This window comes from Mesoplodon densirostris, chromosome 8, assembly GCF_025265405.1.
Source record: "Mesoplodon densirostris isolate mMesDen1 chromosome 8, mMesDen1 primary haplotype, whole genome shotgun sequence".
NCBI classification, from domain to species: domain Eukaryota; kingdom Metazoa; phylum Chordata; class Mammalia; order Artiodactyla; family Ziphiidae; genus Mesoplodon; species Mesoplodon densirostris.
This window is the reverse complement of record NC_082668.1, coordinates 80,235,450-80,262,877: the sequence shown is the minus strand read 5'-3', so window position 1 is coordinate 80,262,877 and position 27,428 is coordinate 80,235,450. Positions and strand designations below refer to the sequence as shown.

Genomic DNA, 27,428 nt, shown 5'->3' with positions numbered 1-27,428 from the left:
TCTGATATATGAGATATTTACATACTCAATACCTTATCATTTACTCAATCTCCGTGATGGCTAGTTGAAAAGTGAAGCATTCTATAAATTAGAATAGTTTGAATTAGCTAGTAGAGATGGTAGCAGGAGGGGAGGTCAGTTCAGTACTTCTAATATTCACTAGATTAAATCAGTCAAACAGTATGGCACTTTCCCCCAGATAATGATTTTATAGCTATTAATACAGGTGATGTAATTGCTTGAATGAAGTCTTTTTAAACTAGGTTATCATTTCATTACTATTTTATTAGGTATTCGTGCCATTGGTTGGTAGATACAAACCACATTAACTGAATACTGTGCTCTATGTTAAGGCAGGGTTTACAAAGATGAAAAGAAATAGGTCTCACTGTCAAGTTGCTTATAGTCTAGCAAGAAGGTACATGGCCAAGCAAACAAACACGGTAAGATAATTACTATAAAGGAGAGTCAGTTTTTGTAAGATCCCAGATAACTTACCTCTTCTTCTCTCTGAATTTGAGGTACGTAAGTAAATAAAAGGGGTCAGATAGGAATCAAAAACAGGCTTTCTTGTTAATAATGTATTGGAGAATATGGCTTGAACCTCAGGCCACCAGGCTTTACTTTCCCCCAAACTGACCTTGTCTGGTGGTAAGCAAAGCAGCTGCTCTGGTTAGTGCAGACAAGGCAGCAGGAAGCAAAAAGGAGAATGTGGTTTGTCTGTGGGGAGTCAGGTCCAGGGAGCTATCAAGAGGCTGGGTCTCTAATGCGGATTATGGTCTTGTATCCAGTTTCACCAATCAGGTAAGTCACTCCTCTTCTCATGCGAGTAGAGAGAAGGGATGGTAGGGTCCTCTAGTGCTGTACCCTCCAAGGTTTCAAAACTTCCCAGATTTGAAAAGCTGGTCCTTTGGGTGGTATGCATATAGTGTTCTACTTACCAAATGGGAAGGAGGGGTAAAGAAGCTGGTGTGCAGAAAATGCAAATGCAGAGGAAGCTTTCTTGCAAGTATCTTCCTGCTGACTCTGTAGGCTTTGGGAGAGAAGTTATGGGATGAAGTGGGTACACAATGCCTTTTCCAGATAGGAACCTATGTAAATCCTAGGCCCCCAGTTGTAAGGCAAATTTGTTTGTCTATACCGTCAATGGATGTTGCTGAGCATCTGTGCCTTCCATGCATACAATTACTATAGCAGTGACTCTAGTAACTGATCGCACATTTCTGCACACGCAGTGTGATGCCTGACTCCTTCGTGGGGAACCCACATGATCTTTTTTGTGATAACCATATAAAGAATTTTCTTCTAAAGAATGAGATCCTTTATATGTAATTTTAGATTGAAATGAAGTAATTTATCTGCAAAAGACTTTTGCATATGTGATAGCGGCTGCTCCAAAATAAGTAACAGATGTGTAGGGCGCCACTGAAACACAAATATGTGCCGGGCATTCTTTAAATATGAAAATTTCCCATTACAAAAGATGTGTCAGGAATTCAGCCTTTTATGTCTGTCTAGTTCTATTTAGTCATGAGCAAAATATGATAGAGAAATCCCCAACGAACATCTCAGCTGCAGTTTAGAAGGCAGTGGTCCAGATTGTCTTTTGGAAAATGCCAAATGTAAGCTCTGAAGCAAATGTAGGCTAGAAATAAGTGATGATGGCCAAATATTAGCTAGAGCACTGCCCCAGATGCCCATGCCCCATTCTGACTCTCTGCTCCTTGACCATAGAAATTGTTTAGCTAGGAACTTGGGTCGCATGTGTGCTGAAGTCTTCAATGTATATTCCCAACCTTAACTAACTTGTTTATTGGCAAGAACAAATGTAACTGGTATTAGAATCAGACCTCAAACCAGACTAACTTTAGAAACAGGATTATTAGAAATGTTGAATACAGACATATTCACTATCCTAGAAATAAGACTTTAGAACCCTTTGTCCTTATAAAACTAAGTTTCTTTAATTTTCCTCTTCCAAAATCGAATAATGTATTGGTAGATGCACTTCTGAATATGAGCATATTTAGGGAATATGAAAACCTTATTATATTTTATCCAAACAACTATTCAACTTGCACAGATGTGCACTTGAATTAGTACTTTTCAAAATGAATTGAGAAAGCACAATTTTTGGAAGGAGTCAGCAAAACTTTATTTGCTCAAAATACCTGTAACAGGCATTTTATTTCCTCATTAAAATGTTTCTCCTTAGTCCTGTTTAGTGAAATGATCTGCTACATTGCCTGTCCTGAAAGACTGAATGATAAATAAGCGAATTAGAATTTCTTCCTTGTTTATGTGAGAAAGAAACTTCAGTGTCACCTCCACTAAAAGTCACCCAGAAAACTAAGAAAAAATTTGAGGTATTGCAGTTGCAGAATTAATTGTGTCATGTCTTTTCACTAAGTTTTCAGACTGTTCCAGCTTCCAGTGTGGTTTAATTTAGCAGTAATGCTACTCGGATGATAAGGATTAATTTACTGTGACCTATTTTTCTTTAACCTTTATATGACCTTAAAGCTTTTTGTTTTTAGGTCTACCTTTTCCCCTTATTCTACTTGCCTTCTACCTTGCACAGCCATGAGTAACTTCAAAGCAGTTCTCTGTCTGATACTAGGCTTTATTGCATGGCGATTCATTCCACTACATAAAACACCATTTGCTTATAAACGTTCACCCCAAAAATAGGGGCAAAAGGAGTCATTAAAATTTTTCCTATGTTTTTCTTAGCAGGGAAATGTTTGGAAAAGAAAAATGTGGATTCTTTACATGCAGTGGCATATTTTCTGTTGGCTATTTATAATTCACATTTCTCCCCATGTACTTGAGATAAAAGTCATTTTTAAAAATAGAGGCTGTAACTTTAAAAATTGAAATCAATAGTCAGAAATCTCTCCAAATAAATTAGGTAGACACTTCATTGCTTCTTATTCGCATTTTCTCACCATGACCCTGTTTATTTTTAATAAGTGCTGCAGGATGCTTTTCACAAGTCTCTCATTCTTTCAAAGCTTATTATTTTTAACACTATAAACACATCCACTCTAAATGTAATGATGACACACACAGAATCACACATGGGTTATATGAACAATCCCTAAGAACATGTTTAAAGATAACTTTAAATGAAATGCCTACATACATCCATATTTGCTAAGTTGTAGGTTAGTGAGTTGGGGAGAAAAAAAACCAAAACAAAACAAGCACTTATAAACACTGAAAATAACACAAAGCCGTAGCCAGACTGAGTTTTGGACATGGATAATCAGAACAATCTGTAGCCCGTCTGTGGCTAATGGGATGTTTCTCCCAGCTTTGTCACCATGGCAAATACTTTATAATACACAAACATTTGTAGCGCTAAAATTCCACCCACTCTTGTTGAAAGATGGCCAGGTTTTGTAAAATTACATTCCAGCTAGTGCTACCCTGCTGCTTTTTAAGATAAGTTCTTTTTGTCTGCCATTCATGTGCTTAACAAAGGACCAAAGGGAAAAAACATATATAGCACGTAAACACATATTGCACTTTCATAATTCAAGTACCTTATAAATACGTCAGTAGATTTTTGTGATGGCTAAATTTGGGTCAGAAGGAAGTCTATTTTTCAGGGGAGATGGTGGGGAGGGGAGATTAGGTCTTTAATCCTAATCCACAAACCCCATCATTCTCCCCAAATAAACATACAGTCAAAGTAAAAAAAAAAAAAAAAAAAACACCTTTGTGGAGAAAATATAGCTTCAAAGCAAGTCCCTTTGTCCCCTCAACAATTGGAGTGCTGGCCTTAAGCAACTCTGAAGAGTTTTGGATATGTCTTTATAATGAATGCCACCAGGCCACTCTTCCATTGAATTCCAACTTTCTGTAGGAGCGCCACATGCTTGGGCAAAGAACATACCTGCTTCCTTTCTGACCCTCCTCCTCTCTTGCCAAGACAGCAAAGTATAGCACATTTTCCAACTCATTCCTTTACTTAAAGGGAGGGGGAAAGAAAGCCTCGGTAACACTCCACTGCAGAGCCAAATTAGAGCGAACTGTCGTTCGGTGACGATGCCAAAAAATTTCAGAATGTGTGTGACTGGGGAAAAAATGTAGGCAAAACAGTTTTTGCCACAAGTGGGTGGAAGAGGACAAGTCACAGTTTTAAAAGCATAACATAGGTGTATAGTGCCAGAAAGGGCCAGTCCAAATATTTACATGCAATAGTGATATATGAGTAAAAGCTTAACAGCATGCTTGGGTTGGGGGAAGAGAGAACTCGAGTGTTACTGGAAGCTCTAGGCACAACACCGGGTTTGTTGGCGACCTGTTGGCGTTTTACAAGCCTGTTTATACTGTCTGTTACCACCGCATCATCCTGCTACATCATATGGTCTTTCCCAGAATCTCGCAGCATCAGACAGGGAAGCAGGAGAAGACAAGGGCGCCGATACATCACAATTATGAATATGCCTCCTTGAGGAGAGAAACCCTTATAACAACTGTTAATTTTAATGATTATTAACCTTCAAAAAAAACCCATGAACGTTTATTTCTAAAAACCAGTCTTTGTAGAATCAAAAGATGCCCTTAAATGTGGCAATTCAAAGTAGCAATTATTTGCTTTAGTTTTACTTTGGAAAGTGTTCGGATGCTAATTCACCATTTGCATTATTCAGTCATTGCTACTGCTTAAGACAGTGGGTGCACGAGAGCATCAACCAACCTTGTGATCACGGTTTCCCCATATAAAATGCTGCACGTCAGACGTCAACCCTAAATGATTTTGACCTGCAGCAGCTTTTTAACAAAAGAAGGAAATTATCTTCTTTGATTTCACACTTATGGGTAAAGTTTTATACTAATAGTCTTTAACATAATGAAGACTTCCTAGGCAAGATGATTTAGGAGTTGTTTTTTTCGCTTTTCAAGAAAAAATATTATAGTAAAACATGAAGCAAGTCTTGGTAAATAGCAACAATTTTGCTGTGAGTTTCAATATTTCTTTTATGGCCCACTACAAAACATCTATGTTCTTGATATTTCTAATAAGTTAAATACATATCCAAACTATATTCCAGGCAAGCAACACCTGGTGATTTATGTTGCCTTTTTCAATAGCAGTTTTAACAGCTCTCAAACAGATAGAAATACCACCTTCTATTTTGTTTAAAGTTCATTTCCTGTCCCTAGGATATTCACTGACCTTTCAGTGTTGGCCCTTTTGCTTTTCACTTTTTCTGGTGAGTCTTATTCCAGTTCTCATTGACTTCATTCCATTCCTGACCTCTTTTCCCCTCAAGAAAATTAAATGCAGCCCAAAACATATTGGACCCCAATTAATTTTACAGCTCATCTTACCTTCCAACTGTTTCATTATTCAGTTTGTTACAAGTCAACTGGCCAGTGCTCATTCCATCTCTACAAACACATACATTCACTGACAAAACAAACTCAATTTAATTAGATTGATACTTTTTTACATTTCTTATTTACCAAATTTAAAATCTCCTTAAGCTTATATCAGAAATTTCTTGCTAACGCTTACTTATATCAGCTTTATTCAATATCATTTAGTCTGGAAGCAATATCTGTTCTTATGGATATTTTTCTATCTACCATATTTTCATTAAAACCCACAATAGACTCTATTTTATCTTTTCCTTAGGCAACTGTGTTAAAGAAGAAGAATGCAAATAAAAAGAATGTTTTTATGGGACATGTGCTGGGATCATACAATGAGTGACTGTAAATAAGCCACATACAATCCCCCATTTCACCCAAAGTGTTGAAACGGACAGAGCATTCTTATCTGTGTGCTGAGATAATTTGTAATCTTCTCTTTTTCCTTAGGGCAACTAAGTGCACGTGTAAGCTTGTTTATGCTTCTAGAAATGTCTTTAATATCTCCCTGAACTCCACCACAACATTTTCAGTGAAAAATGGCTCTGTAGTTGGTTTCATCATGTTAATTGAAATAAATTATTACACCAGGCAGAAAAAGCCTTTGTCTCTTCTAAGTTAGACTTGGCAGATATCTCTGATTTACCTGCAGTTGATTTACAAGAGCAAAATAATGCTTTAGAATTATTTAGTTACAAAAGGACTATGCATCTTAGCAAAAATGAAGTGAATGACAGAAAGGAAACCTGATGAAAATGGTATCAGTTCATTCTTACATTTAAACAAATCAAGTAGGTATTAATTTGAAACAATTGTATGGCATATTTTTAGCACTTTATGACAGTAAAGTCGTGGTTGATGAGGACACACCCCTCACCCATTCTACATTCATGAGCCTCTGGCCAAGGAATGTGCTTTTCTTTCCTCGATGTTTTTCTTGTGATTTGTATTACTCTGAGAAAAATGAGGTTGTACAATTCTGTGGTTTGCATGGTGCTGTGGCTCTAATACCTAACAATTTAAATACATAAAATTGCCTCCTAGATTCCTTAGTCTGAATTTGGGGCTAAAAATCATGGCCATCCCCCAAGTCCTGACCCCTTTTCCAGGCTAGCCTTTATCCAAGTATTTCCCACTTTTTATGTTCCAAAGCTCCTCCAGATTTCCTCCTCCCAAAGCTCTCCTTCAAGTCCTCTGGATGGACTCCACTCTGAAAGTTTGGAAGTGTCAGTAGATAAATTTTTGGCAGCCAGTTGATAGTGGTGAGTGTTTCTTATTTTCCTTCCCTTGCGGGCTCCCCCCAACTCTTTGTAAGACACTATCTGTGTCACCTCCCGCCCAGCAGGCCCTCAGAGAACCTCTTCCCAGGCTCCTCCCTTCCTCTTCACATTCCTTTCATACCACTGCCACATTCACTTCCCAGTCCAAGGCCCAGGTCAGCCTCACCCACTTAACAGCAGCTGCTCTGGGGAAGCACCCCATCAAGGTTCACAATATCCTGGAGTTTTCCAAACTCTTCCGATGCATTAGTGGCCTTGAAACCAATTTTGCAGGTCCCAATCCATTTACTATTTTTTACTTTTTATTTTGAAATTGTGGTAGATTCACAGGATGTTGCAAAGAAATATACAGAGAGGCCCCATGCACCCTTGACTGCCTTGCTCGCTGTTGACATCTTACGTAACTAGAGCACAATATCCAAACCAGGAACTTGACATTGGTACAGTCCTCAGAGTTATTCAGATTACATTACATGTAATTACATTACAAACTTAGTAATACATGTACTTATTTGAGTGGATATATATACAGATCTATGCAATTTTATCACATTATGTAGATTCATGTAACTACTGACTCAATAAACATAACTCCAGAAATAAAATTAGTCTAGAAAATATCACAGCTAGTAAAGGTAAGAGTTGCTCCATGAAGCTGCTGTTTCAGTTTTGTTTATATCTATATTCACACATATATAATATGCATTTGTACAAAATTATGGCATAAAATATATAAATATAATGTATAATACGAAATGTATTTCTTACAGTGGGTCATAATCAACACATATTACTTTATTTCGTTTTATTTTATTTATTCTTTTAAGTTTTTTTTTAAGATTTTTTTGACGTAGACCATTTTTAAAGTCTTTATTGAATTTGTTACAATATTGATTCTGTTTTATGTTTTGGTTTCTTGGCTGTGAGGCATGTGGGATCTTAGCTCCCCAACCAGGGATGGACCCTGAACCTCCTGCATTGGAAGGCAAAGTCTTAACCACTAGACTGCCAGGGAAAGACCGCTCAACACATTTTAAAAGTCATTGTCATTGACCCTTGCTGCTCAAAGTATGGTCTATGCACCAACAGCATCAGCTTTTGGGGAGCTTGTTAGAGATGCAGGTCTACCCCCGACCTACTGAATCAGAATCTGTATTTTAAAACAGGATCCCCAAATGATTTACATGTACATAGGAGACTGAGTGAAGCTATCCTGGTAGGTAGCTTCACTGAGCCTTCAAGAGGGTAAAATACAATCTCTGCATTTCATTGAGAGCTGGAGTGAGGGCAATGACCATTGCAAAGTTTGAATAGAGCCCTGGCATCACAGTTGTTTTTCCTTGCCTGCTTTAATAGGAGGTGACCCTTGTCAGAGTCCATAGGACATGGCTGCCCTAGAAATGATGACAGAGTTTACATCAGCAGAGTTCTTTATTCTTTCAGGATTTTGTAATGTTTTCCATCAGCAGCCAGGGTACACACACAAAAAATCTGTGGTCCTTTTTAGCTTCTACAAATAGTGATGTCTGGGTAGGGAGTTTAGCCCACAGTATTTTCTGCTTCAATAAAGGTGATTGGAAGCTCCCTGAGCCCTGCCTGCTTAGGGCTACCACCACACAGAATGTTCTTCTTTTCTTCGTTTTTCCAGGTAGGCAACTCAAAGAATACGCATGGGGTAAAAATAACATGGCCTTGACTCATTAAGATTAGAATCCTGTATTATGTGTCCGTGCTTTCTGAGGAGCTTTTATTCTGTGAGCTTCATCATTCTTTATGAGATTAATAAAATTATTGAATATTATTTTTCTTAGTGTCTACGCTTTCATCTCAAAAATAATGTGTGTGATGGCAATTCCAAGGGCTTTCCAATAGCCTCGTCTCTTTGTGGTGGGAAACTGGCGAGGGGTAAGGGTAAGGAGAAGGAAAGGGAGGTTTTCCAAGGACAGTGATCTAGCTCAGATTCATTCCAGCAACTCTGAAGTAAGGCTAATTAATGTAATTAACACATTTCAGGCAGAATAACCCACCCAAATATTAACAGAATGTCTTTCATAAAAAAAAAGTGGCTCCATTGTTTTATTTCTGCTTGAGGAGGCGATATTATGAAAGAATGTGAAATCCTTTAATTAGGCACAATTTAAAAGCCAGACAGAAAATTGAGATGCTGAGAATCCTACCTAGAGAAGCAATATTCATACTTGAGAGCATCAGACAATGCAGCACACACAGATGTTTTATAGTGAATTGAGATTATCTCATCACATCAGACTATTACGCCACATTAAGATACACTTCGATCACAAGTTATAGCTTTATAATGAGATTAAAAGTCTATCCAAGTAGATGCCTCGAGCTAGATTTTAAGATGAAATTCTGAATTTTTTTTCCATTTTGGTACTTCCTGTATGCACATACATTTTACAGTTTGGAGAGAAAGCAGGTGTTAGGAGGGGGATGAAGTGAAAGCTGGATACTGAGGGAGTGCCATGAACATGGACTTGGGATTCTATGTTTCTCCTCGCAGCATAGGAGGAGCAACCTCCTCGTACCTATCTTGGGTCACTGGAAAGAACACTTGCCTGAGAATCACCAATTTTGGTTTCTACGCCTGACTTTGCAGTAATTACCAGAACTATCCTGAGTTAGTTTGTTCCCATTCTTGTCCCTGGTCTCTTTATATTCAAAACCAAAAGGTTGGACCCTACAGTCACCAAATTTCTTTCCACTTCTGATATTTTATTTTAGGATTCTGCATTGTTACAAATAACACAAAGAATACAGAATTCTAGGATTTCATGATCATCCAGGGCTTGAAGGACCCAGTCTTGCTTGAAAACGTCCAGCTCTTACACCCTGAATTACTGGCCCATCAATGAACTGAATCTCCTATCCTGCTAAGCCCTATCCCACTGAAGCCCACATTTAATGCCTGGACTCCCAATTAGTGATTCAAAAGTCTTCACAACCTTGTAAATTATAAAATAAACATCTTGCATGTCAACTACTACCTTCTCCACCCCCCAACACACACAGACACACACACACACAGAGCACAATCTACTTGGGAGGTATTTAAACCCTCCTCCTTGTTCTCATCTCCCATCTTAATTTGAACTGTTAAATAAAATGGCTTTAGGCTTTAAGCCTTTAACTGCTGGCAGAATTAACTAATTTCCAACTAGTCTCAAATGAGGGTTTAATGACCTTTTTAAAAGTAAACATGGGATTTAATTCTATTCTCACCTGTGCTGGTTGAGTTTTTTTTTTCAGCAGATTTGTTCATGTTTTCCTCATCCACCACCCTCTCCCTCCACACACACTACACCTACAAATTAAGGTGGAATTTATGAGACTCTACTTGACTTAAAAGTGGCATCATCATAAATTAATGATATAATTATGATACTTGGGATAATCATTGTGGACTTACTTGGAAAGAAAAGTATTTTAGGATTCTGCCTTCTCCTAAGAGATTGTAGCTTGTAAGTCACTCTTTAAAAGCTGTCAGAATTCATTGTCTTTTGCTCAAGGCCCTGTACTAGGCTCTATTGTACAATATTATGAACTCCGTGTGTCAACAATACCTGACAATGATGAACAGGAATGAGTATGTGAAATACTTGGCATCCTCAAGAGCCAAATATTACTCTTTCCTAATGCTGGAACCTTAACTCAAGTTTAAGGATGACCTGTTACACCAGGTTGTTATGGCCCATTTTAAGAACTACAGATTATTCCCCAAGATAATTATGTGGTTACCAAAGGAGCTCACAAGTAAGCATGATATAAGAGGACTCAATGTACCTACTGTGTAACTTAAGAACTGGCAAAAAAAGATGACAAGTAAAATCTGGTTATTAAGACAAGAGAGTAAGCTGAGAAAACAGTCAGTGTTTCTGGCAGTACTGGCGGTTGGGGGAGAATAAATACCAAAGTATTCCCTGCCTCCCTGTCTTAAACGTACCTACTTATCACCACAGTTTGGGGCAGGGCAAGAGAAATGGGTATTGGGAAGGAAGAAAAAAGAGAACAAGAAAGAAGAAGGCTGATGGCAGGGAGGAGGGAAGAGGTTTTTAAACTGAAAAAGCAGAAGACAGGGCTTCCCTGGTGGCGCAGTGGTTGAGAGTCCGCCTGCCGATGCAGGGGACACGGGTTCGTGCCCCGGTCTGGGAAGATCCCACATTCCACGGAGCGGCTGGGCCCGTGAGCCATGGCTGCTGAGCCCGCGCGTCCGGAGCCTGTGCTCTGCAACAGGAGAGGCCACAACAGTGAGAGGCCCGTGTACCGCAAAAAAAAAAAAAAAAAAAAAAAAAAAAGCAGAAGGCATAGTGTGTGTCTAAAAGAGAGAGAAAGAAAGTAGTGTTTCCTCTTTCCCACTCTACCCCAATGCCCTTGTCTTAGACTGCTTGGGTTGCTATAACAAAATGCCATAGACAGGGTGACAAACAACAAACTTTTATTTCTCCTAGTTTTGGAGAATGGGAAGTCCAGGATTGAGGTACTGGCAGATCCTGTTCCAGGTGAGGACCTGCTTCCAGGCTTGCAGATAGTTGTCTCCTTGTGTGCACACAACCTCTTATTTGTGTTCACATGGAAAGAGAGAGATCTCTCTGTCTTCCTCTTCTTATAAGGGCACCAATCCCTTCAGGGGCCCCACCATCATGACCTCATCTAAACCTACTTACCTCTCAAAGTTCCCACCTCTAAATACCATCACACTGGGGATTTGAGCTTCAACATATGAATATGCGGGGAACACAAACATTCAGCCTATAGCAGCCCTTTTTCATCATAGGTATACAGCTCCACCCAGGGGAGCATGGAATATTTGTGGGGAAAGAGATGCCAGTCATATGAAACTCAAGGTTGGAAACAACTACTCTGATTTCCTGGTACATCCTTTAAAAAAAGTCAAAACTGGTAAGAATATTTATTCCTTAAAAGTAGCTGTGATATTAATTATAAGAGTGAATCATTTTGCTCACTCACTAATAGTTTCTACTTAGAAATATGATCAAAATGTGTTTGACTGAATGCTAAAAAATTTGTAATTATAAAATATTCCACGTATACAAGCATATTGAAAAGTAGAGAAAATAATACAATGGACACCAATAAGTCAATCTGTAAATATAAAAGATGTTAGCATTGCTTCAGATCACCTTCTAGTCTTTAAAACATTTTTTTTAAGATCCAGCTAATGTTCCACATCCTTCCATCCCTTTTTCCCACAGCCCAAGGCAAACACTGTCCTGAAGCTGATGTGTGCAGTAGACAGTGTGATCCCATCCCACATGTGATACCCCATCCTGATTGCCCTTCAGTAAAGGATTTGTTATTCCAGCTGTTGGGAGTTCTGTGGAAGAGGCTATCAACTGACTGCCTTCCTTGGGGAGAGAGGGAACTGGGGAGGTAGGCAGAAGATGTAGGGTCTTGTAGGCTATGGTAAGATGGTGGGATTATTTTTTTCTAAATGCATTAACCATATTCTGTTCTTTTTGCCAAAGAAGTTGGTTTAGTTGTGAAACTCACCTGAAAATTTCATGTTCTAGCTCACAGATAAAGTCTCACCTTTTAGCCTGAAATTTGAAGCCCTTTTTGAGCTGCACACTCTTAACCTTTTCTACCTTATCACTCACTATCCTTGCCCCACATCTACATCTTCTGTCCAGTGGTCTGCTGGTTGTCCTCAGAAGACAACCTTCCTCATCCTGCCTTTGCCCCCACCATTTCCATGGCTTGAATACCCTTCTTCTTCCTACCAACACCCCTTCCCCCTGCAAGACCCGGTGGAGGCCATCACTTCTATGAAGCCTTCCCTGACCACCCAAACTCTCAGTGATTTTCCCTCCTCTGGATCACCACTCTCATTTGCTATCTGTTTTATTGTTTTTTTTTTTGTTTTGTTTTGTTTTTTAGCAATTTCTAGTCTTAATGGAACCGGACAGGAATCAGTTTCTCTAAAGAGTCCACGTGGAAACAACCTGGACTGACTGTAGTAGGTGAGTTCTATGACTGCTGGGGAAACAATTGACTTAAATATTGTAAGAATGAGGTGAGTTGAGATAGATAGGCCAAGGTAAGGACAGAGGCAGGTAAGGTTTTTACATCCCTAGAAGGGATGCAGGAACAATAGTCAGTGTCCCTTCTTTGAGAATGATCTGTTAAGAGAGTGTTAAAGTCTCAGAATGGTCCTACCACAGAAATAGATGCATAGCCAGGGTCCAGACTGTTCCTCCTGCCTTACTCATGAATCACTTAGTTGTGTTAACTCACCCCAACCAACTGGTCTGCCAGTACTCTCTGCAGCCTTCCTAGAACAATGCTAGCAATCCAGGTTCTTTCTACTTTGGGTCCTGGGCTAGTAGTGAGAAATCAATGATGGGTTAGTTCCACTTGGAAGAGTAGGTGAATGGTGAAATTTACCACATCACTGAGAATGAGACTACCGAACATGTAGCCTAAGAGAGGTAAAAAGTCTGGAATAATCTCTCTTGAAGAGTCAATACAGTGAGCCTGGCACTCTTGGGCCATGTGTTCAGGTTTAGTCATTCATTCATTTATTTATTCAACTGGCATTTATTAAGCACTTACCATGTCCCAGTCACTGTACTAGGTGCTAGGGACCCAAGAGGAATATTATTCTATGTGCTCCCCTAAGCTGAAGCTTACTGCTAAAATGGCTAGGCTTTCTTCACATATACTGCAAATGTGTCTGCACATTTGCTCCTGGGATTTGGTTCTAGCCTCTCTTTCTATTTGACAGACTCTGTGTTTCTGGCAATACCTATTCTGCTGCTCTAAGTTTTTTGTGGTCCTGGGCAGGTTGTCTTGGTGCACTAAACCTAAGTTAGTCCCTTTTCTCTGGTTGTCACTGTGGAAAAATCATATAAACCCTCTTCACAGAAAAGTAGCTTCCAGTTTGGGATATAAGATGAAAAACAGACCTTCCTCTTTTCCACTGGGCAGACATGATTATCGTGACATTTCTTAGTGTTATTAAACACCACCTGCTTGGTGAGCACATTAGCATTTTAAGTATATTTTCTGTTGTAGAGAATACCAAGTCTGAGATATGATACAGGGATTTGTGTTTCAGTTTTCTACATTTCCTCTAGATAGCCAAAAATTATAATCACGAGGAAGAAAAACTTTATACTTAAAATCATATCCCATTAAACTAGGCAGTCAGAAGGATGAAATATCACTCACAAAACCTTCTAAAAACTGATGAAAGCTAAATGACAAAGTATTTCAATAAGAATATCAGAGAGAACAGTAATTTCATTACTTCCAATTAGGATAAATGGAACGAGGCAGTTTCAACCTGAAGAGAATGAATATAGGCTGTCTGATCACAAGGAAACTGCCTCTTGGAAATAGGTCCTGGCAAAAAAGATTAAAGAAAGGATCTTGTCTCTGGCTTTCAAAATATAAGATCTGCACTGTTTACTGTCATGTAGACTGGTAATGGTTATACTAGCAATACACAGCATAGATATAAAATTATATTGATGGGGAGAAAAAACTTAAAAACAGAGAAGTAGCAAAGTGCATACAATCCCCCAACCCCTCAATTATTTCACAGCACATTCCTGGCAGGAATATTCTGTCTCCACCATGGAAAAGGTCCCATTAAAGTGGGGCCTGCTTTGACCAACAGTCAGAGAGCTTTCCAAGAACAAAAATGAGTCCCACCCCATACCCTAGTACTTATTTGTAGGTTAGCCTAGGAAGGGTTGGGGACATCTAATTTTTCTAAGCTGCAATAAATATATCAAGGGACCTCTAGGGACAAGAAGCCCTCAGGAGTATGCACGTTGGACCCTGGGAACACCCTGCCTACCAAGAGTGTTGACATCAACCAAAGGCTTTGCTAACCCTCTGAATACTGGTTTAGTCCAGCTAAGCCAGCTCTCAGCTAAACTACTGAAATAAAGGAGGAGGTAAACTTCTAAGGCCATCTACATTTCTTGCTCATCAGTGGGGAAAAGGATTAGGAAAAACAACTAAAGAGAAAAATTATCTTTATTTGTGATTTATAAAGATCTCTGGCACCTTACAGTAGATTATTTTGCCAACTGAAATGAAATCTTAATAATTAATAATCACTCTGAGGAGATCAGAAAAGAAAATCATTGCATTTAAAGTTTGAAAGGAAAATGTGCCTTGAAAGTTAGATACAGTGTTTTGTTCTGGAGAAGGTATAGACTTATCTCCACTGGCACCATTTGCTTGCATTCCAGGGTAGTGGAGAAAAGGTAGACACCTTTCCCTCTCCCCTCCATAGAAGATTTTGTTTACATTCCAGAGTGAAGGTCTTTCTCCCTTTCTAGAAAGGAGAATAAACAGATGTGTGAGCAACCGATAAAAGCTCTGAGTTTCAAAACTTGAGGGTTCCTCTCCTATGGTGCAATCCTATTGCATGTACAGAGTGACATCAAGCCCTCATTGAGTTGCTCCATGTTGACTGAAGCTCACAGCTAAATGCTCAGTGAATAATAAATGGTTTGTTCTCTGGTCCAAAGATCTTGTGTTTCCTGTAAAAAAGATATGTAGCTATGTATGTGTGCATATATACCATGTATTACACACACACACACACACACACGCACCCATGTCCATATTACCCAAAAAGGACATCACCATCAGCTCTTAATTAGAAAGAATGACAATCCTCAAAGATAAAGTGCCTCATAAATTGAAATAAGCAGATGGCCTATTCCCTGCTGTAATGGTTAATTGTATGTGTCAACTTGACTGGTCCATAGGGTGCCCAGATATTGGATCAAACATTATTCTGAGTTTTGCTATGAGGATGTTTTTGGATGAGATTAACATTTAAATCACTAGACTGAGTAAAGCAGATTGCCCTCTCTAATATGGATGGGCTTCATCCAATCAGTAGAAGACCTAAATAGAATAAAAAGGTTGACCCCATGCAAGAGAGAATTATTCCTGCCTGACTGCCTTAAAACTGGGACACTGGCCTTTTTTTCTGCCTTTGCTCTGAAACATTTGCTCTCTGGGTTTTGAGTCTACCAGCCTTTGTATTAAAACTACACTATTGGTTCCCCTGGTTCTCAGGACTTTGGACTCATGCTAGAACAAAACCATAAGCTCTCCTTGGTTTCCAGCTTGCCAATTCACCCTGCAGATTTTAGGATTTGCCAGCCTCCATAAATGTGTGAGCCAATTCTTTAAAATAAATCTCTATATATGTACATATCCTATTGGTTCTGTTTCTCTAGAGAACCCTAACACAACTGCCTTGAAATAAAAGAAATCCAATCAACAGCAGGCTCACTTGCTTTATGTTTATGATGTTTCCACTTCCACATACATCTAGGGATTAAGGAACACATACAAATACTAGAATCATCAAGGAAGTTGCTTGTTCCCCTAAACTTGTCTATACCTCTTTGAATAGTCCTTCATTAAAATCTCTCTATTTGAACCATTTGGGATACATTTTTTTAGGCCATGATACACCCCACTGTAGAATTCAATGCCACTGTTAAAAAGAATTTTATATATATATATATATATATATATATATATATATATATATATATATATATATATATATATATGAATGTTCTACCAAATTCGCAAAGACAAGAGTGTTGCTTTCATTTAGAATGTAAAAGTCACAAGAAAATTTCACTTCCATTCTAACAATGAATAAAAACCTAAGAAGGTCAAACTGTCTATACAGTCATAAATTTTCTTGAAGCTATCTGAGGGCTGAAGTCTCAGAGGCAGCACACATGAATACACATGAATTGTTTCACCTTGGCAGAGCGTGGGCAGAAAAGGTAGCCTCCGTAGAAGTGGATTAGAAGAAATCAGCAAAAATTTTTACTAATTTTTAAAGGCAAGTGTGCATCAACGTATCAAATTAGAATACATGAAAGCCCCAGACAAAAGGGAGCTCATATTCAGTTTCAAGTTCTTCTCCACAAGCCTTCTCTGTGAGCTCATGAGAAAGACTGGGGGATAGAAGAAGAGGCTAGAGAAAGCCCTCCTCAGTGGCATAAATTTGCAGCATGTGATTGGTTGCTGTTGGGGAACCCAGCCATGAAACACCACCCATTTTCCTGTACCCTTCCTTCACATGAAGCAAAAGCCTTAAGTCACTGGATTTAAGCAGCAAAAACTCTTGACTCCAAAGCCTCTGGGGGACAGAGAGAAATAAAACACATCTGCTTCTAGGGGTGGGGAAGGATACTCTTTTTCCCAACCTGAGTAACCAGCTAAAGAGCCATTGCTTCTGGGAAAAAGGTAAAAGAAAATGTCTCTTGCCTCTGACATAGTAAAGAGGAAAAAAAAAAAAAAAAAGAAAACCAACCTCTTGGACCTAGGATTCTGAACCAATACAAAGCAGAAGTCTTCTACTGCTAGGGAAGGGCAGGAAACTCTCTGCTTCTCAAGACACACCATATATACAAGACAGAGTTTGGCTCAATATTCCCCCAAAAGCCTAGGCTGACTGGCCTTAATACAGAGGCTGGAACAGCAACACCTAAAATTTCCCCACTGACCCTACTCTGAACCTGGTACTGAGTAACATGCAGCAGTAGTCTACTGGAGAGAGGCAAGAATGTGCAGAAGGACCCTATTCTGTGGTGCAGACATGGCAAAGACTGCTAAAAGCTAAGGGTGGAATAGGAACACTGAGAAAAGCCCTCCAGCCCTAAGGACCTCACACTAAGCCCAAGGTAACAGCAGCCTGTGGGAGGAATTTGAAGCCTGCAGTAAACTCATAGTAGCAATGGTCAGAATAAAACCCAAAAGAGCTCAATTGTTTGCTTTAGTGACTCAACTCTTACATTAGAGTCTAGCACAGAATGAGATGTGGACATTTTCAGACATAAATACTATTTACCTCAGTCTCTACTGTCTTTTTACTTGAGGATACTTACTTGGACTTGAGGATATGGGGAGGGGGAAGGGTAAGCTGTGACAAAGCGAAAGAGAGGCATGGACATATATATAGTATCAAACGTAAGGTAGATAGATAGTGGGAAGCAGCTGCATAGCGCAGGGAGATCAGCTCGGTGTTTTGTGACCGCCTGGAGGGGTGGGATAGGGAGGGTGGGAGGGAGGGAGATGCAAAAAAAAAAAGTTAAATGAAATAAAAAAACATGATATTAGAGATGAAGAATTCCTTTAATGAGTTTAAAATCAGATTGGACACTGCTGTGGAAAGTATCATTGAATCTGAAGATAAGCCAATAAAAATTATCCAAGATGAAAAACAAAGAGATAAAATTGTGAAAAAAAGAGATAAGATTATCCAAAAACTCAAGTAGAATATCAAATAGTCTAACATAAATGTAATTTGAGTTCCAGAAGAAAAAACAGAGAACTGGGAAACAGAAATATTTGTAGATATAATAATCCAGAATTTTCCAAAATTAATAAAAAGACAACAAATCACAGATCTAAGAACCCAAAGATAAACACAAGTACACATACACCTCTAGAAACATCAGTCAAACTGCTGAAAATCAAAGATAAAGGAAAAAATATTGCAGGAAAACAGAGAAAAAAGAAAAATTACACACAGAGGAGCAAAGAATTACAGCAGACTTCTTGTCAAAGACTTTACAAGTTAGAAGACAATGGAGGAACATCTTTGAAGGGCTGAAGAGAAAAAAAAATCCTATCCACAATTCTATAGCCAGCAAAAATATCTTTCAAAAATGAAAGTCAGATAAAGATTTTTTTCAGATAAGCAAAAACTAAGAACATTCATTGTCAGTAGTCTTTTAGTACAAGAAATGTTACAGGAAGTTCTTTAGGTAGAATGAAAATTACACAGTACCAGATAGGATGTTGTATTGACTTAAAGAAGTAAAGATTAAAAAATTTTAGATCTACATAAGAAGTAAAGTGTTAAAAAAAGCAAAGGATTAAAAAAAAATCCTAGACGAGAACATAGGCAGAACCCTCTGACATAAATCATAGCAATAGTTTTTTTGGATCTGTCTCCTAAGGCAAAATAAATAAAAGCAAAAATAAACAAATGGGACCTAATTAAATGTAAATTCTTTTACACAGCAAAGGAAACTATCAACAAAACAAAAAGACAACCTATGGAATGGGAGAAATATTTGCAAATGATATGACTGACAAGGAGTTAATATCCAAAATATATAAACAGTTCATATAACTCAATATAAAAAAAAACCAATAAAAAAATGGGTAGAAGACCTGAATGGATTCCAAAGAAGACATACAGATGGCCAACAGGTACATGAAAAGATGCTTAACATTGCTAATTATTAGAGAAATACAAATCAAAACAATAATGAGATATCACCTCACACCTGTCAGAATGATTATAATCAAAAAATCTACAAATAACAAATGTCAGTGAGGATGTGGAGAAAAGGGAACCCTTGTATATTGTTAGTGGGAATTTAAGTTGGTGCAGTCACTGTAGAAAACAATATGGAGCTTCCTCAAAAATCTAAAAACAGAACTGACGTATGATTCAGCAACTCCACTCCTGGGGATACATCTGGAAAAAATGAAAACACTAATTGGGAAAGATACATGCACCTCAATGATCATAGCAGTATTATTTATAGTTGCCAAGATATGGAAACAACCCAAGTGTTCATCAACAGATGAATGGATGAAGCAGATGCAATATATATATATATATATATATATATATATATATATATATATATATATATATATATATATGGCTGGGATATTACTCAGCCATAAAAAAGAATGAAATTCTGCCATTTGCAGCAACATGGTGGACCTAGAGAATATAATGCTTAGTGAAATGTCAGATAAAGAAAAACGCTATATGATATCACTCATATGTGGAAAAACAAACAAATGTATATAGCAAAACAGAAACAGACTCACACATATAGAAAACAAACTATTGGTTACCAGTAGGGAGAGGAAAGGGGAGAGGGTCAAGATAGGGGTATGAGATTAAGAGATACAAACTACTGTGTACACGATAGATAAGCAACAAGGATATATTGTATAGCACATGGAATTATAGCCATTATCTTGTAATAAATTTTAATAGAGTATAATCTGTAAAAAATACTGAATCACTATGCTGTACACCTGAAACTAATATAATATTGTAAATCAACTATACTTCAATAAAAAATTTAGATCTACATAAAGAAGTAAAGTGTTAAAAAAAAGTAAAGGATAAAAAAGGGTAAAAATAAGAGCAAATATAAAAAACATTTCTTCTTAATTTTAATCAACTTAAAAGATAATTGTCTAAGATAGGAGTTAGCAAACTTTTTCTTAAAGGACCAGACAGTAAATACTTTAGACTTGAAGGCCATAACGGTCTCTGTTGTAACTATTCAAGTCTGATGCTATAGCATGAAAGCAGACATGGGCAATGTGTAAATGAATGAGTGGGCAGTAATATCATAACAATTTATTTACAGAAAAATGTGACTGGCTTACACGTCATAGTTTGCTGACACCTAGTCTAAAGCAAAAAGAGTAACAATTTATTATGAAGTTATGATTTATGTAGAATTGAAATATATGACAAAAATAGCATGAAGAATGGAAAGGAGAAAAAGGGTGTATGCTGCTTAAGGCTCTAATATTATACTGGAAGTGGTGTAATATCATTTAAAGATAAACTGTGACAAGTTAAAAATGTATATTGTAAGCCTTACAGCAACCACCAGAAAAATTGAAAAAGAAGTATCGTTTATAAGCATAGAATGTAAATCAAATTGAATAATAAAAAAAATCCAGTAGAAGGCAGAAAAAGATGGACAAAGGAATAAAAAGCAGATGAGACTAGTAACTGGCAAGTTTATAGATTTAAATGCAACTCTATCAATAATTGCATTAAATATAAATGGTCTGAACACCCCAATTAAAGACAGAGATTGTCAGATTGCATATTAAAACAAGACACAACTAAAGGAAACTGCTTTACATATAAAGTTATTGTATAGATAAGTTAAAAATAAAATGATGAAACAAGTTATATCATGCTAACTCTAATCAAGAGGAAGTTAACGTGCCTATATTGATATCAGATAGACATCAAAGCAAGAAATATTACCAGGGAAAATCACAATAACATGTCTTCGAGTGAAGAAAACTTGAAGAACACGATAACGTTTTTGTGGGAAAAAAAATCAAACAACACAACCATAAAACAAAAACAAAACTCTGTATTTCTGTAGGTCTATCTATATGTATATAATATGCACAAAAACTGAACTAATAATAGTAGTTACCTTTATTGAGGGATATGGAATTGGTAGTGGTGGGGACTTGAGTTTTACTGGTGAAATCCAAATAAAGTCTATAGTTTAGTAAATAGTGTTTTACCAACGTTAATTTCTTGTTTTTGACAAACAAACAATGGTTATGTAAAAAGTTAACATTAAGGTAAACTGGGTGAAGAGTATATGAGAACTTCTGTACTATCATTGCAACTATCCTGCAAATCAAAAATTATTCCAAATTAAACATTTTATTTAAAAAAACTGAGCAAGACACAGTCATGAGATATTTAATGGATTTTTAAAAAGTGGGTTTGATATGAGAGGATCTTTACAATCGGGAATTATATTCCTAATTCTTGGCAAAATCTTTATCTGCCAAAATAGGAAAACAACTTTTTGGAAAGCTTACAAATCAATGCATTAAAATAATAATAATCAATGAAACATTAACTGTTTCTTTTAAAAATATTATAAAAACATACCTAAAATGAGAAAAAATTTAAGGCGGTAAGACTCAGTCCCATGGGCAATATCCTTAATATTAAGAAAATTCTCTTCTCTTTGACACTTAATGGCAATCTGCTTAATGGAGAAGCCAATGGAGGAGTTTGATGCACTTTTTTATGTTAAATTATGGCTTAGATGAGGTTTCTATTTAGCTAGTGACAGCCATGTCAAACACACCAACAAAGCCATGAAAGCCAAATGAATCGAAAGATAACACTAAGTTTTGAAAACCAATAAAAGATTTGGAAATTATCAAAATGACTTGGTATAATAATTTGTGCTACATCTCATGTTACTTGATTAATAATAGTTTTACCATAAATATGGTTATATTTGATAAAAGGGGAAATTATATTTTAACTGTATTATTTATAATTTATATTATAGTACTAGTTTCTAAGATTTTTGTCTATCAAATCCGTTTACAACCATTACATCCATTTATCTTTAAGACAGTTGGAAATAGGATTTCTAACCCTGATTATGTGACAATTTTGTTTGTCACCAGAACCTCAAGGGCTACAAGGAGAATTGTAAACATATTCTGACAACAAAATTGATAACAAATTTAAAAATAAACCTATATTATACAGTAATTTTAGCAAGGGAGAATACCATGAAATAAAATAGTAAGTATGAGAATCAATCTCCAAATCTGGAAATTTGGGATTAAGAGAAGAAAGTGGAAGCTCTTCAGAAAGCATGGCACAACAGAAATTCTTCTGTGGCAATTCCAAAGGCAGGGAGGATAAGGAGGTAATAATAATAGTGTGGTGAAACAAATTTAAATTTCCTTTATTAAAATTTTGTTATCAAAATATTTAGCTCTTCAGGTCCAGGTTTCAGAGATTGTTCTGGAAAGTGCCAGGATAACAAAGCAAAATATATATATTACAAATATAAAAATTTTTTACAGCCAAAACCAGATTCCAAGCACACAATAAAAAATGAAAGTCAAGAAAGACAAATACTGAAGAATTATAATAACTACACATATACGTCGTGTTTTCATTGTCATTTGTTTCTAGGTATTTTTTGATTTCCTCTTTGACTTCTGCTGTGATCTCTTGGTTATTTAGTAGTGTATTGTTTAGCCTCTATGTGTGTGTATTATTTGCAGATTTTTTTCCTGTAATTGATATATAGTCTCATAGCATTGTGGTCAGAAAAGTCACCTGATACGATTTCAATTATCTTAAATTTACCAAGGCTTGATTTGTGACCCAAGATATGATCTATTCTGGAGAATGTTGCATGAGCACTTGAGAAGAAAGTGTATTCTGTTGTTTTTGGATGGAATGTCCTATAAATATCAATTAAGTCCATCTTGTTTAATGTATCATTTAAAGCTTGTGTTTCCTTATTTATTTTCATTTTGGATGATCTCTCCATTGGTGAAAGTGGGGTGTTAAAGTCCCCTATTGTTACTGTCAATTTCCATTTTATGAGTGTTAGCATTTGCCTCATGTATTGAGGTGCTCCTATGTTGGGTGCATAAATATTTACAATTGTTATATCTTCTTCTTGGATTGATCCCTTTATCATTATGTAGTGTCCTTCTTTGTCTCTTCTAATAGTCTTTATTTTAAAGTCTATTTTGTCTGATATGAGAATTGCTACTCCAGCTTTCTTTTGATTTCCATTTGCATGGAATATCTTTTTCCATCCCCTCACTTTCAGTCTGTATGTGTCCCTAGGTCTGAAGTGGGTCTCTTGTAGACAGCATATATATGGGTCTTGTTTTTGTATCCATTCAGCCAGTCTATGTCTTTTGGTTGCAGCATTTAATCCATTTACATTTAAGGTGATTGTTGATATGTATGTTCCTATTACCATTTTCTTAATTGTTTTGTGTTTGTTTTTCTAGGTCTTTTCCTTCTCTTGTGTTTCCTGCCTAGAGAAATTCCTCTAGCATTTGCTGTAAAGCTGGTTTGGTAGTGCTGAATTCTCTTAGCCTTTACTTGTTTGTAAGGGTTTAATTTCTCTGTCAAATCTGAATGAGATCCTTGCTGGGTGGAGTAATCTTGGTTGCAGGTTTTTCTCCTTCATCACTTTAAATATGTCCTGCCACTCCCTTCTGGCTTGCAGAGTTTCTGTTGAAAAATCAGCTGTTAACCTTATGGGGATTCTCTTGTATATTATTTGTTGCTTTTCCCTTGTTGCTTTTAATATTTTTTCTTTGTATTTAATTTTTGATAGTTTGATTAATATGTTTCTTGGCATGTTTCTCCTTGTATATTTCCTGTATGGGACTCTGTGCTTCTTGGACTTGATTGACTATTTCCTTTCCCATATTCGGGAAGTTTTCAACTTTAATCTATTCAAATATTTTCTCAGCCCCTTTCTTTTTCTCTTCTTCTCTGGGACCCCTATAATTTGAATGTTACTGCATTTAATGTTGTCCCAGAAGTCTCTGAGACTGTCCTCAATTCTTTTCATTCCTTTTCTTTATTCTGCTCTGTGGCAGTTATTTCCAATATTTTATCTTCCAGGTCACTTATCCTTTCTTCTGCCTCAGTTATTCTGCTATTCATTCCTTCTAGAGAATTTTAAATTTCATGTATTGTGTTGTTCATCATTGTTTGTTTGCTTTTTAGTTCTTCTAGGTCCTTGTTAAATGTTTCTTGTATTTTCTCCATTGTATTTCCAAGATTTTGGATCATCTTTACTATCATTACTCTGAATACTTTTTCAGGTAGATGGCCTATTTCCTCTTCATTTGTTTGGTCTGGTGGGTTTTTACCTTGCTCCTTCATTTGCTGTGTATTTCTCTGTCATCTCATTTTGCTTAACTTATTGTGCTTGGGGTCTCCTTTTCGCAGGTGGCAGGTTCATAATTCCCGTTGCTTTTGGCATCTGCCTCCAGTGGGTAAGGTTGGTTCAGTGGGTTGTGTAGGCTTCCTGGTGGAGGGGACTGGTGCCTGTATTCTGATGGATGAAGTTGTATCTTGTCTTTCTGGTGGGAAGGACTGCATCTGATGGTGTGTTTTGGGGTGTCTGTGAACTTATGATTTGGGGAAGCCTCTCTGCTAATGGGTGGGGTTGTGTTCCTGTCTTGCTAGTTGTTTGGCATAGGGTGTCCAGCACTGTAGCTTGCTGGTCTTTGAGTGGAGCTGGGTCTTAGCGTTGAGATGGAGATGTCTGGGAGAGCTTTTGCCATTTGATATTATGTGGTGCCGGGAGGTCTCTGGTGGACAAATGTCCTGAACTTGGCTCTCCCACCTCAGAGGCTCAGGCCTGACATCTGACCAGAGCACCAAGATCCTGTCAGCCACATGGCTTCTTGCTATGGTAGGCCTGAAGTCCTATTCCCTTGCTTGCTATCAGCCAGAACCACCCTTAGCTCCTATAGGATGCCCACATTCCTTGCCATGTAGTCTTCATCTTCAATTCAGAAACAGGAAATCAAATCATCCTCATGCTTTGTATCTCTTACATAACTATTTTGATGTTTTGTTTTTGATCCTGCTTTTATACTGGTGAAATATCAAACCTGATATGAGAATAATAATAATCCCTCATTGAAGTTTAAAATGTGAGAACATTTGTACATCATGCCACTCAACCTGCCCTAGTTCCATCTAGCCACAGGAGCTAAACTTTCCACCTGAAAGCTAAGGATCTGAAAGGTAATTGCTTTGCTGTCCAAGGCCCAAATTCCCAGCTGAATCCCTATAATTTGCCAGTCTTTGTGAATGGAAGGAAAGAAATGCTCTGGTTGGCTGGAGATATCTAAATAAGACCATCTTTTTCTATACAAACCTTAGATGGTAACAATCATTTTTGTAGTAACTTCATGTATCCTTAAGAGATTAAGTGTTTCCATTTTTTCTCATTAAGAGGACAGATGCTGTGAGAAACTAGTAAATTGTACAAGGCAACACAGCTAATAAACACAGAGACCTGGGTTTGAACCTAAGTTGGTGTGGCTCAAAAACTCATGTTCTTTCCTCTACCTAATATTTTCAAACTGGCTTCTTGTTACAACCAGTTAGAAAGGTTTTAAAACATAGTGGTGTTCATGCCTTACCCCAAGATTCTAATTAAATTGGTCTGAATTAAAGAATTAAAAAATTTTTTAAAGAATTAAATAATTGAAAAATGTTTTTTTCTTTTCTTTTGTTTAAGCCTTCCAGATGATGCTTCAGATCAGCGAAGATGAGAACCACTGTTCTACGTGTGCTGACGATCAGAATCCAAGAAGCGTCTGGAGAGTGACAATAACATGGGCGGGCAGTGCTCACATTTGGACATATGTGATTGAAGAATCAATGAAATAGCTCATTTTGGTCAATACAAATACCTATATTGAGTCGAAGGATTTTCTTTGGTTGGAGCTCATGCATTTAGTTAATCAGAGAAGTTTTTTCTCATCAGTATTTATGGGGTTATAACTTAAGTAATAGAAAGTTTAATCACTGGACTCTAATGGTTTCTTTACCCTATTAGGATGATAATAATTAAGGGCCAATCTTAACACTTGCTATGGATTTTTCATCAGAGATTGTCAATGAATACCATTAAGTCCACGACTAGAACAGGGCTTCTTGTGTATATTCAGTTCAGATTAAGAATTTGACCTTCAGAAAAGTTTATAATGGCATGTAGATGCTCTTTACTGAGATTTTACTCTATGACAGACACCGTGTCAAGAATTTAGAAATGACTTATTTGATCCTCCCAGCATCCCTGTGAAATAGTGATATTACCTTTATTTTACAGAATTCAGGGAGTTCACACAACTTGATCAAAATCTTACGGCTAGAGGGTGGAGCCAGGATTAAAACTCAGGTCAGTGTGACTAGAAAGCCAGTGTTTTTGACCCTGATTTTATACTGGTGAAATATCAAGCATGATGTGAGAATAATAATAATCCTTTGCTGAATTTAAAATGTGATATTATTTGTACATCAGACCATTCAGCCTGCCCTAGCTCCATCTAGCTGCAAGAGCTAAACTTTCCACCTGAAAGGTAAGGTCTGGAATCACTCTACTGTCCAAGGCCAGAATTCCCAGGTGAGTCTCTTGGCCGCTGCTCCCAGGACCTCAGCACCAACCCCACACAGGTCCCTGGAATGTTGCGTGAGGTCACCTTCCTGAGCATGAGCACAGAGGGGCAGAAGCTCCATCATTTTTCTTTCTTTTTTTTTTTTTTTTTGACCATGGCAAAACCTTCCTTATCATTTTATTTTATTTTTTAAATTTTAATTTAATTTATTTATTTTTTATACAGCAGGTTCTTGTTAGTTATCTATTTTATACATATTATTGTATATATGTCGATCTCTCCATCTTTTCTGTTCTTCTTCCTGCCTCTGCCGCCCACCCCCACCAGCTCTACTATCTCGTGTATTGGTATCGAATCCAGTCTCACCAATGGTAACTATAGCCCTTAAGTGCTGTGTTTCATGTTTCTTAGTGGGGCATCTGGTCCTAGTACCCTTAACTCTGACAGCTAACCCTCTTCCTCAGGTCTATTAGAAAATCCCATTATGCTTAGGGTTGGCAGATAACACAAAAGACACTGTTAAGTTTGAGTATCACACAAACAAGTGATTTTTTAGCATGTGTCCCAAATAATGCATGGGACATATTTACACTAAAATTTATTTGTTATTTATCTGATATTCTAATTTAACAGGGTGTCCTGTATTTTTATTTGCTAAATCTGGCAACCCTAGCATGTTTAGTCACCAGGATTGGGCAGGTCTGTGCATCAATGTGGGAAAAAGGAGATGAAAATTCCAAACTCTTGTCATAGCAGAATACATACAATAACAGTTCTAATAGAAAACTTTTCTTTAAAAGAATTTTCTTGTTTCTTTTATAAGAAACATTTCTTTTATAAGAAACTTTCTTTTATTAACTTTTATAAGCATCAGTGAAATTTGGCTTAATTATCTTGAAGTGACAAAACATGCCACAATTTGTCTCTCTCCTTTATGTCTTGATGACACTCATAGTAAAATTGTTTTACTATATCAGAGATGCTTTCATTGTG

At 37.2% G+C, this 27,428-nt stretch overlaps 1 long non-coding RNA gene across 1 annotated transcript; it reads left to right on the top strand.

Moving 5' to 3' along the window:
- The first annotated feature begins 713 nt into the window (after window positions 1-713).
- On the top strand, window positions 714-25,665 carry LOC132494788 (uncharacterized). Its single transcript, XR_009533155.1, has 3 exons — window positions 714-804; window positions 12,585-12,667; window positions 25,556-25,665. It is a non-coding gene; the product is annotated as an uncharacterized LOC132494788 (long non-coding RNA).
- Window positions 25,666-27,428: the final 1,763 nt, after the last annotated feature.